The following is a 9,941-nucleotide window of genomic DNA, read 5'->3' as shown; positions in this document are numbered from 1 at the left end:
TACTTCAGAAATAAAAGACCAAAAATAGGGCAATGATATATTTTATGGGTCACGACAATTGTTATAGTATAGTGTTGGCCCTCGAGGGACAGGAATCGGCCTCCGTGCTGTGACACTGACGCATTTCATGACCGTTTCAATACAGTCTGGATGCATTTCGGTGATTGGGTTATTTCTAGGATTGATCAAGAAGATTTGCGTTGCCTTGGTCCAAAGTCCAGTTTGGTTTTCTATGGAGGCCCCAAAAGGGCAGTCTTCACTTCTGTGGTCTCATCCTCGGTGCATCATGACATCATGTGTTGCCAGGCCGAAGATGGCGGCCACGAAAGTGAAGACTACCTTGTTCAGGCTGTCACAAAGGACCGGACAAAGGCCCAAATCTCTTTGGTCATCTTTAGTTATTTCAGGAAACCAAAACTTTGAAACTTACTGTATACACACGTAGTATAGCTGTATGTAGAATTTAAAGGGGATGTCCACACTTGAAATTTTTTTTACAAAAATGTTTCCATTCCCTCACCGCTCCCCTTCCAAAAGCTTCCTGGACCTTTCAATGTGGACTGTGTCCTTCATCTGTCTCGGTACTTCCCCTTCTGGCCAATCGGGCAGCAAATCATTGGCTATACTGTGACCAATGGTTGGCTACAGTGGTCACATGTCAATAGGGAGTACAGAGACCGGAGGGGTGAAGGGAAAATCAAGTAGCATTAGAAGAGGAGCGGTCTGGAACCGATGCAATTATTATATTTTATTATTTTAGAACACTCTGAATGAGATTCTGATTTGGCTTTTATCCTAAGTCATATTGCACGACTCGTTAAAGGGTTGATTGTGACTTGTAGGATCGCTGCTTCCAATAGGTGGCGCTATAGAGTACAAGTCCTCTTTTTCTCTGAAGAAGCAATTTGCATATTAAATTTCCCAGAGGAGCATTGCATGGCAAATAAGCCTCCCTACCTTGACGTGCCAGAGCCGGTGTGTCACTCTCCATAAGGAGAAACGTTACCCCTTAGACCTCAGTCCAGAGCCTCTCACCTAGTCAAATCAGTTCTCATACTTTGCACTGACGAGGGCCAACAGCCCGAAACACCGTGTCTGCAAATTGAGATTCTGATTTGGCTTTTATCCTAAGTCATATACGACTTGTTAAAGGTTTGATTGTGACTTTTAGGATTGCTGCTTCCAATAGGTGGCGCTGTAGAGTTCAAGTCCTCTTTTTCTCTGAAGAGGCAATTTGTATGATTTTTTTCAGAAATTCATGGGTGGAAAATTTTTTTAAAGGGTTGTCCTAAATTTTTAAGTCATGACCTTTTCAAAAGATAGGTGGCTACTAGGACTCCCACTGTTCCCAAAATGGGGGTTCTGCAGAGCGGTAAGCGCTTGGCTATCTCCGATAGTTTACTAGCCAAAGAATACAGTGGTGATGCTCTGCAGAGCGGTATAGTGCGTTTCTATCTCCGGGAGTCTTCTAGCCAAGGAAAGAATAGCGTGGTGGTGTTCTGCAGAGCGGTATAGCGCGTTTCTATCTCCGGGAGTCTTCCAGCCAAAGAAAGAATAGCATGGTGGTGCTCTGCAGAGCGGTATAGCGCGTTTCTATATCCGGTAGTCTACTAGCCAAAGAATAGAGTGGTTGTGCTCTGCAGAGCGGTATAGCGCGTTTCTATCTCCGGTAGTCCACTAGCTAAAGAATAGAGTGGTGGTGCTCTGCATAGTTGAGTTCTTGTTATCGGTGGGGATCCCAGCAGTTAAACCCTCCATGATCAGTATCCACCGAGGCGCTACTGATGCTGGAGAGAAAATTGGTACCTAGTGCTCTCCATTTACGTAACAAAAATCACTGGCATCCTATGAGCTTTGTATATAAACAGCTTTATATGGCGGCACACTGGGATAAAAAAACACATCATCAATGTATCACAGCTCTGCACAACCTGCTACTTGTAGAATATTGTAATTTGGTTGTCTACATGGGGACTGAGGGGTCTTCGCTCTAATTTCAAGATCCAATGGTAAAAAAAAAAAAATACAAAGGAACCTCTGGGGACGTGATATGCTAGAACCTCGGGGGTGGGACTTGTGGTAATAAAAAAATATTAAGATTTGGCTATCTTAGTGCAGCCATGTTCAGGAGCTGTGGGTATTTTGTATCATATCAACACAAAGCAACCAGAGAAATGACTAAATCTGTGCTCCGACGACTTCCAGGCTACAAATCAAACACACCACGCTCACAAACAGAATTCAGAGTAAATTTCAAATCTTTATTGATTTTATTTTATTTTTTTTTCTTCACCGAGAAAGGAAAGAAAGAGCATTCTGCAAATACAATAATGGCTCGAAATAATACAGAGGGGATTATTGAGACAGGTTTGGCAAGATTTTGGGCTTTCTATTGGTTTATTCTTCGGTGAGTCCGACGCCACGCTGCCCGTCAGGGAAGGCAGTAGGTTGTATAGTTAACTCCTGATTGGGGCCAAAAAACAATACCCTGAAACCACACAACCTACTACCTCACCCCGCTAAGGCAGCTCGAATGACTCAATCATGTGATCGACACCTTGGAGGACAGGACATTGTGGCACACTTACCTCGGACAATTGGTCGTGTATGTAGGTAAGCCTCTGGTCCTTGGGTATTATTAAAAAGGTTTCAGAGAAAAAGTGGTTTACAGCAGACAAAGGGCTCAGCTTTTAAAGTGCAACATACAAATGTTTTTATATTAATCCAACTAGTATAACACAACAAATAGTAGAGGGGGAGGAGGGGGATGCAGCTGCAGTTTTCATGTGTGCGAATGTGAGACTGCATGCTGTGAGAGGGGAGATGGAGCAGAAGTGATGAAACAGCATTATAGGATATGTTGGGAACTGGGTAGTACAGGAGATAGAAGACGGTGGAGGGGGATGCAGCTTCAGGTTATGTGTGTCTGTGAGACTGCATGCTGTGAGAGGGGAGAGGGAGCAGAAGTGATGAACAGCATTATAGGATATGCGGGAACTGGGCAGTGCAGAAGATAGAAGACAGGGAGAATCATAGAATCATAGAATCATAGAATCATAGAATGGTAGAGTTGGAAGGGACCTCCTGGGTCATCTGGTCCAACCCCCTGCTCAAAGCAGGATTCACTAGATCATCTCAGACAGATGTCTGTCCAGCCTCTGTTTGAAGACGTCCATTGAAGGGGAACTCACCACCTCTCGTGGCAGCCTGTTCCACTCATTAATCACCCTAACTGTCAAAAAGTTTTTTCTAATATCTAATCTGTGTCTCCTCCCATTTAGTTTCATCCCATTGCTTCTAGTCTTTCCTTGTGCAAATGAGAATAAAGATGATCCTTCTACAATGTGACAGCCCTTGACATATTTGTAGACAGCTATTAAGTCTCCTCTCAGTCTTCTTTTTTGCAAGCTAAACATTCCCAAATCCTGCAACCGTTCCTCATAGGACATGGTTTGCAGACCAGTCACCATTCTGGTCGCTCTTCTCTGAACTTGCTCCAGTTTGTCTATGTCTTTTTTAAAATGTGGTGCCCAAAACTGTACACAGTATTCCAGATGAGGTCTGACCAAAGAGGAGTAAAGACCGATAATGACTTCACGTGATCTAGACTGTATGCTTCTGTTAATACATCCCAGAATTGTATTTGCCTTTTTTGCTGCTGCATCACACTGTTGACTCATGTTCAGTCTATGATCTATTAGTATACCTAAGTCTTTTTCACATGTACTGTTGCTTAGCTCTATTCCTCCCATTCTGTATATGCTTTTTTCATTTTTATTGCCCAGATGTAGTACTTTGCATTTTTCCCTGTTAAAAACCATTCTGTTGGTTGCTGCCCACTGCTCCAGTTTATTTAGGTCTTTTTGAATCCTCTCTCTCTCTTCTCTAGTATTAGCTATCCCTCCTAGCTTTGTGTCATCAGCAAATTTAATCAGTTTACCCTCAATTCCTTCATCTAAATCATTGATAAAGATGTTGAACAATACAGGTCCCAGGACGGAGCCCTGTGGTACCCCACTTGAGACATTCATCCAGCTGGATGTGAAGCCATTTACAACCACCCTTTGAGTCCGATCACTAAGCCAGTTATGAATCCACCTAACAGTTGCCTGGTCCATTGCATACTTGGTCATTTTTTCAATAAGGATGATATGAGATACTTTGTCAAATGCTTTGCTGAAGTCAAGATATACTATATCTACAGCATTTCCCTGATCCACCCAGTCAGTGATTCTGTCATAGAAGGAAATTAAGTTAGTCTGACATGACTTGTTAGTTACAAACCCATGCTGACTCTGGTTAATCACTTCATTCTTATCCATGTACTTACATACATGTTGTTTAATAATTTGTTCAAAGATCTTTCCTGGTATAGAAGTCAGACTCACCGGCCTATAGTTCCCTGGGTCCACCTTCTTCCCCTTTTTGAAGATAGGAACAACATTTGCTCTTCTCCAGTCTTCTGGGACTTCTCCTGTTCTCCAAGAATTTTCAAAGATTATGGAGAGTGGTTCTAAAATTTCTTCTACAATCTCCTTCAGTACTCTGGGGTGTAATTCATCTGGACCTGGAGACTTGAACTCATTTATGTTAGCTAAATATTCCCTCACAATCTTTCTGTTTACTGATAACTTGGATTCCTCTATTCCTTTAAAAGGACAGTGAACATCAGTTGATGTTACATTTTCTTTCTGAGAGAAAACAGATGCAAAATAGGAATTAAAAAGTTCGGCCTTCTCAACATCCTCTCTTACCATTTCTCCATTTTCATCCTGTAAAAATCCTATAGCATCTTTGACTTTTCTTTTACTTTTGACATACCCCCAAAATCCTTTTTTATTGCTTTTGACATCTCTTGCAAGCCTTAATTCATTGTCAGCTTTAGCTAACCTGATACGTGCCCTGCAGGATCTGCAGACTGCATTATAATCTTCTTTAGATATGCCTCCCTCTTTCCATTTAATAAACATTTCTTTCTTTCTTTTTAGCATGTGTTTAAGTTCTGTGTTCATCCATCCTGGTTTCCTTAAATGCTTCCCATTCTTCCTACTTTTCGGGATTGTTAACGATTGTGCTTTGAGAATCTCATTTTTAAAAATTTCCCATCCTTCCTGGACATTTTTGTCCTTAAGGACATCCAGCCATTGGATCCCTCCTATTCTCTTTCTGAGTCTCTTAAAATCTGCCTTTCTAAAATCTAACCTTGAAGTTTGAGTCTTCACATGTCTTCCTCCTCTAGTTATCCAAAATTCTATAATAGCATGATCGCTGCCTCCTAGGGTCCCAGCCACCTTTACCTCCTCAACCATTTCCTCCCTGTTTATAAGAATTAGATCCAAAGTAGCAGATCCCCTTGTTTTCTCCCCTACCTTTTGGAAGATAAAGTTGTCAGCAAGAGAGGATAAGAATTTGCTTGACCTGTTAGTTTTACTTGAGAGAGATTCCCAACAAATGTCTGGATAGTTGAAATCTCCCATGACCACTACGTCATATTTTTTGGAGAACTTGGTCATTTGATACATAAAGAGTTCATCCATATCTTCAGCTTGCCCAGGTGGCCTGTAGTAAATGCCTACAATGGTGTCCTTTCCGTTGTTCTCTCCTTGTATTCTTACCCAAACAGTTTCCACAGAACTCCCAGTCTCTGAAGCTTCAATCTCTGTGCAGATATACGCTTTTCTAACATACAATGCAACACTTCCTCCTCGTTTATCAAGTCTGTTTCTTGCAAATAAGTTGTATCCTTTTAGCCTTTTATTCCAATCATGTGTATCGTCCCACCAAGTTTCAGTGATTCCAATGACATCATATTCCTTTTCCTGCGTTAGTAGTTCCAATTCTCCTTGTTTGTTGCCCATGCTTTGTGCATTTGTATAAAAACATTTTAGTTTGTGATTGGTTTCTCTTCCTCCCATATTTTTATTATTTAGATTTTTTTGTCTTTGTTCTTCTTTTCCACTTCCAGTAGCAGAGATCTCAATAGTATTTGTCAGCTGTATGGCTTTTTCTGGCCTTTTGCTTCCCTTCCCACATTGTTCTAGTTTAAAGCTCTTCTGATGAGTGTAGCAAGGCGACTTCCAAATACATGTTTTCCAGTCTTCGTAAGGTGCACCCCATCTCTAGCAAGTAGTCCATCGTATAGGTAATTCATTCCGTGATCCAGAAATCCAAATCCTTGTTGACGGCACCATCGACGTAGCCAGTTGTTCACCTGTAGAATCTTATTCCACCTCATTGTTCCATGGCCATCCACTGGGAGGATGGATGAGAAGACCACCTGCGCTCCCAATTCTTTCACTTTCTTGCCTAAGTCTTCAAAGTCACTGCAGATGGTTTCCAGGTCCTTTCTTGCGGTGTCATTTGTCCCCACATGTATTAGCAGGAATGGGTAGTGATCTGTAGGTCTGAAGAGTCTTGATATCCTGTCAGACACATCTTTAATTTTTGCTCCTGGAAGACAGCACATTTCTCTTGAGGTTATGTCTGGTCTGCAGATAGCGGCCTCTGTTCCTCTTAACAGGGAATCCCCCATGACCACCACTCTCCGTTTTTTCTTCACAACATTCTTCTTTCTCCATCCAGGAGGATTCTGAGGGCTTACAAGGTTATTCATTGCTGGCAAAGTCTTATCTTGCTGTATTTCTTCATGGTTCTCCTGTGTGAGAGCCTGGTACTGGTTCCTGAGCAGTATGGGTGCTGACTGCCTCTCGATCCTCCTGCTTCTGTGGGTCACATGCTTCCATTCCTCTGTTTCGTCAGGTGCAGTTCGAATTTCTTCTCTTTCTGAATCATGAAGAGATAATTCTGCTCTGTCTAAGAACTCTTCACCTTCCTTAATGATTTTCAAGGTAGTTAACCTCTCTTCTAGATTTCGCAACTTTTCCTCCAACAGGGACACAAGCTTGCATTTCTGGCATGTGAAGTTTGGCTTTTCCACTGGCAAGTCTGTGAACATGTAGCAGGATATGCAGCTCACCAAATGGCTCCTGGACTCTTCCATGTTCTTATTGTTAATGTTCTGAAAACAGTGAAAAAAGCTTAAAAAAAAAGCTTCAAAATGCGCGCGCCGGTAGGCGCGCGGTTTACCGATGTCCTCTTTTCAGCTCCAACAGCCAAAATCCAGTGTTCTTTGAGCTCGCGGAGACTCTTCACTTACCCCAAAATGCAGTGGGAATATGCAAATTATCTCCTCAGGACTCCTCCCCTGGTTTTGGCTGTTGGAGGAGGAGAAGGAGGATGCAGCTGCAGTTTTTATGTGTGCTGGTGTGAGACTAAATGCTGTGAGAGGGGAGATGGAGCAGAAGTGATGGACAGCATTATAGAATATGCGGGAACTGGGCAGTGCAGAAGATAGAAGACAGGGAGAAGGAGGATGCAGCTGCAGCTTTTATGCGTGCTGGTGTGAGACTGAATGCTGTGAGAGGGGAGAGGGAGCAGAAGTGAGAAACAGCACTTTATGATATATGGGAACTGGGCAGTGCAATGCAGTAAACAGCAGACAGGGAGGAGGGGGATGCAGCTGCAGTTTTTATGTGTGCTGGTGTGAGACTGAATGCTGTGAGAGGGGAGATGGAGCAGAAGTGAGAAACAGAACTTTATGATATATGGGAACTGGGCAGTGCAATGCAGTAAATAGACGTCAGGGAGGAGGGGGATGCAGCTGCAGTTTTTATGTGTGCTGGTGTGAGACTGAATGCTGTGAGAGGGGAGAGGGAGCAGAAGTGAGAAACAGCACTTTATGATATATGGGAACTGGGCAGTGCAATGCAGTAAACAGCAGACAGGGAGGAGGGGGATGCAGCTGCAGTTTTTATGTGTGCTGGTGTGAGACTGAATGCTGTGAGAGGGGAGAGGGAGCAGAAGTGAGAAACAGCACTTTATGATATATGGGAACTGGGCAGTGCAATGCAGTAAACAGCAGACAGGGAGGAGGGGGATGCAGCTGCAGTTTTTATGTGTGCTGGTGTGAGACTGAATGCTGTGAGAGGGGAGATGGAGCAGAAGTGAGAAACAGAACTTTATGATATATGGGAACTGGGCAGTGCAATGCAGTAAATAGATGTCAGGGAGGAGGGGGATGCAGCTGCAGTTTTTATGTGTGCTGGTGTGAGACTGAATGCTGTGAGAGGGGAGAGGGAGCAGAAGTGAGAAACAGCACTTTATGATATATGGGAACTGGGCAGTGCAATGCAGTAAACAGCAGACAGGGAGGAGGGGGATGCAGCTGCAGTTTTTATGTGTGCTGGTGTGAGACTGAATGCTGTGAGAGGGGAGAGGGAGCAGAAGTGAGAAACAGCACTTTATGATATATGGGAACTGGGCAGTGCAATGCAGTAAACAGCAGACAGGGAGGAGGGGGATGCAGCTGCAGTTTTTATGTGTGCTGGTGTGAGACTGAATGCTGTGAGAGGGGAGAGGGAGCAGAAGTGAGAAACAGCACTTTATGATATATGGGAACTGGGCAGTGCAATGCAGTAAATAGACGTCAGGGAGGAGGGGGATGCAGCTGCAGTTTTTATGTGTGCTGGTGTGAGACTGAATGCTGTGAGAGGGGAGAGGGAGCAGAAGTGAGAAACAGCACTTTATGATATATGGGAACTGGGCAGTGCAATGCAGTAAACAGCAGACAGGGAGGAGGGGGATGCAGCTGCAGTTTTTATGTGTGCTGGTGTGAGACTGAATGCTGTGAGAGGGGAGAGGGAGCAGAAGTGAGAAACAGCACTTTATGATATATGGGAACTGGGCAGTGCAATGCAGTAAACAGCAGACAGGGAGGAGGGGGATGCAGCTGCAGTTTTTATGTGTGCTGGTGTGAGACTGAATGCTGTGAGAGGGGAGAGGGAGCAGAAGTGAGAAACAGAACTTTATGATATATGGGAACTGGGCAGTGCAATGCAGTAAATAGACGTCAGAGAGGAGGGGGATGCAGCTGCAGTTTTTATGTGTGCGAGTGTGAATGCTGTGAGAGGGAGCAGAAGTGAGAAGCAGCATTATACGGTATGTTGGGAAATGGGAAGTGCAATGAAGTAAACAGAAGACAGGGAGGAGGGGGATGCAGCTTCAGATTACAGGTGTGTCTGTGAGACTGCATGTTTTTAGAAGTGAGAGGGAAACAGCTCTATCAAAGATGTGGGCAGTACAATGCAGGGAAGAGAAAACAGGGAGGAGGGGGATGAAGCTGCAGTTTTTGTGTGTGCGTCTGTGAGACTGCATGTTGTGAGAGGGGAGAGGGAGCAGAAATGAGAGTGTGGTGTACAGCACTCTGGGAGATGGAAATATAGGCAGTGTTATGCATTAAAAAGTGAGGAGGGAGATGCGGCTGCAGTTTCTGTGTGTGTCTGCGAGACTGCACTCTTTGGGGAGTTCTGTGCATAGTACTATGGGATACGTAGGCAGTGTACTGCAATAAACAGAGGAAAGGTATGCCGCTACAGTTTTCTTGTGTGTGTGAGACTGCATGCTGTGAGAGGGAGCAGAAGTGGGAAGATGTCTGATTGATTGAGACTGATGTGGGATGTATAGTCCGCAGTAACTAGAGGAGGTAGAGGATGAGGATACAGCTGCAGCTTCTCTCTCTCCTGGTCTGGGAATCTTCCTGCTGTGAGAGGGGAGATGGAGCAGAAGTGAGAAGATATCTGATTGGTTCAGACTGATGTGAGATGTCTAGTCCGCAGTAACTCGAAGAGGTAGAGGAAGAGGATGCAGCTGCAGCTTCTCTCTCTCCCCATCTGGGAGAGTTCCTGCTGTGAGAGGGGAGAGGGAGCGAAAGCGAGAAGATATCTGATTGGTTCAGACTGATGTGAGATGTATAGTCCGCAGTAACTCGAAGAGGTAGAGGAAGAGGATGCAGCTGCAGCTTCTCTCTCTCCCCATCTGGGAGAGTTCCTGCTGTGAGAGGGGAGAGGGAGCGAAAGCGAGAAGATATCTGATTGGTTCAGACT

The sequence above is a fragment of the Phyllobates terribilis genome, unplaced genomic scaffold (assembly GCF_046119375.1).
Source record: "Phyllobates terribilis strain yellow unplaced genomic scaffold, ASM4611937v1 Scaffold_10__3_contigs__length_209671492, whole genome shotgun sequence".
Taxonomy (NCBI): domain Eukaryota; kingdom Metazoa; phylum Chordata; class Amphibia; order Anura; family Dendrobatidae; genus Phyllobates; species Phyllobates terribilis.
The sequence above is the reverse complement of the archived record's forward strand: the minus strand, read 5'-3'. Positions refer to the sequence as shown.